This window comes from Orycteropus afer, unplaced genomic scaffold, assembly GCF_000298275.1.
Source record: "Orycteropus afer afer isolate SDZICR_OR568_19922 unplaced genomic scaffold, OryAfe1.0 scaffold00537, whole genome shotgun sequence".
Lineage (NCBI taxonomy): Eukaryota > Metazoa > Chordata > Mammalia > Tubulidentata > Orycteropodidae > Orycteropus > Orycteropus afer.
In genome coordinates this window covers 288,779-291,369 of record NW_006922124.1, presented here as the reverse complement: position 1 = coordinate 291,369, position 2,591 = coordinate 288,779, and positions in this window count along the sequence as shown.

Below are 2,591 nucleotides of genomic sequence, written 5' to 3'. Positions count from 1 at the left end.
TGGGATTACGTGGTATTAGCCTCAAAAGAGCAAGACCTCACAAAATCGCACAGCCTCTTCCATGTAGAAATTAAATGTTTAAAAGGATATAATATAACTAAGAGTTTATGTTTTGCTGGTTAAAAAAAGAAAAGAAAACCACCACCAACTATTATCGTTGTTAGGAGTCATTGCTGGGTTCCGAGTCATGGCGACACCTATGTACAACAAAATGAAACACTGAACTATCAAAAAAGAAAAAAAAGGAGAGGGGGTAACACTAGGGGTGCGGTTTTTACTCTGACAGCCCACCACCTGTCTCGAAACAGAGCCTTGTGCTGCAGCTTTCCTATCCAGCATCTAGACCAGGAGAAACTCACTCTCTACAATGTTTGCAATAGGACAAATGCACACAGATTTCCAGGGTGGCATTTCCCAGGCAAGCTTTAATAAAGAAACCAGGATCTAAGAAGAGGCACTGTTAAAGTGGTCACAGGACTACCCAAATCAAACCAAGAAGCTTCACGGATCAGGGATCCATGCTTACTGTCAGCTCTGAGAGGTCCTAGGCCCAGTTGTCCCACTGAGGTCCACATCATATCCACCTTAGACAAGATCCTTGGGAGGTGTCAACTTGGATCTGAGAAGATGCCCCTCAGGCCCGTGGCATAGTCCGAGGCTTTGTAAAAGGTGTAAGGACACACTCTGAGGGACGAATGCCGCGGACTAGCACCCTCAAAACGCAGCAGTCCCTGGCCCCGCCCCACCGGTAACCCGCCCCACGTAGACCGGAGGTTGTCAGAGGGGGACCGGAAGTGACTTCCCCCAAAGTTCACTTCGAGGAGTTGCGGCGAAGTGAAGTCGTTGTTCTGAGGCGGGTGGGCTCAGGTGAGCAGAAGGAGACCCAGAGTTGGCTAGGTGTCAAAATATGATGTTGATGACCCAGAAGGTCCAGAGTATCCGTGTCTCTTGTAGGCTTTCGAAAGGCCCAGAATAACTTTCAAAATAAGGCCCTCAGTGCTTCCGCCTTGGGCGTCTGTGAGGTAAAGCTTGATCTGAAGAAGGCCTCGGAGTATATGTGAGAGTCAAGAGCCCCATTCCTTATCCAGATTCTGAAGAAGTTGAGGACCTTGGTCTTGGGGAGGTGACATCAGGTCAACATAGGGAGGAGTCAGAGGGTCCAGGTTTAACCTGATGACACGTCCTTTCTCTCGCACATCTGCGGTTTCGGTGAAGTGATGTCCTTGATCCTTTGGCGTTATGTAAGATCAAGTCACAAGAGGAGTAGTCCCAGGTCCTGCCAGGAGTAAAGATGAGGACCCTGAGTGACGTCTGAAGGGTTCACTCACCCCAGACAGAGGGGCCCCCAGAGCTCTGCCACTCCTGTCAGCCTTGTGGAGTTGGATGGACAATGAGATGTAGCCTTACTTCCTTCTTAGGAGCTCTGGTGGCGTAGTGCTTACGCCATTTGACTGTTGACCAGAAGGCTGATGGTTCAAACCCCCCAGCCACTCCTCAGAAGGAAGATTGTGCAATCTACTTCTGTAATGATACTGCCTCCGAAACCCAAGGAGGGGTCACTATGAGTTGGATCCGACTCAACAGCAGTGTATTGAGTTTTGTTTGCACTACTTTCTTCTTGGGTGTATCAGAGAGGCAGGCAAGTCTTTGGCCACTGTGATATCAAGTAGGAGGTGGCAGGGGACCTAGCTCCAAATAGTATCCAATATGAGAACTCTATGTGAGGACTGAGGACACCCAATCAAAGACAGAAAACACCCATAGAACCTCACCCTACTGTCAGCTTTAAGAGGGCATGGGAAGGGTTATCAGGCTGTTACCCCTCACTTCTACCTGCAGATCTCAGAGAGATGGTTTGTTTGTTTCTTTTTGTGTGTGTGTGTTGATGACATCAACTCAGCAGAAGGAGAAGTCCCAAGACCTGCCAGAAGTCAAGGTAAGGTCCCTGAGGTGTTTGCAGGGACAACTCACCCCAGAAATTTGGGGCCCCAATTTTCGGCCTACTAAGAGTCCTGGGAAAACTCTGAGCAGGTGTGTCTGGATGAGTAGACCCCTAGCTCCACAATGGTGGTCACACGGAGATGAGGCGTTACTGTGTGTGGGCCACTCCAGGAGCACAAGGATGAGTCCCAAACCCTGTTAAGAGTCAGAATGAGGACGCTGAGTATGTACAGTGTGGATCACGACTCCAGAACATGAGGAACTACACAGAGGTGCACACTGCTCCTATGGTCAGCCCTGGGACAGGTGGCCATAAGTAGCACACCTTTACCTAATCTGGTAGTGTGCTAGAGAGGCTTGGGCCTTGGGTTTGGGTGAGCTACTTCAAGTCAGCAGAGGGGAGGGTACCCCTACTGTGACAGGAATACAAATGAAAATCTAGAGTGAGGACTTATAGTGCAACTCACCCAAGGACAAAGAGGAAAAAGGCCCTGCCAGGAGCCAAGGTACAAACCTAGAGTGGTCAAACTTTGCCAGAACAGAGGCATTCCCAGAACTTCCCATGTCTTTGCTATTAGCCTGGGGAATGCTGACTTGCCCATCACTGTCTTCTCTGAAGGCTCTTAGAGGTAAGGCCTTGGTCTGAGGTT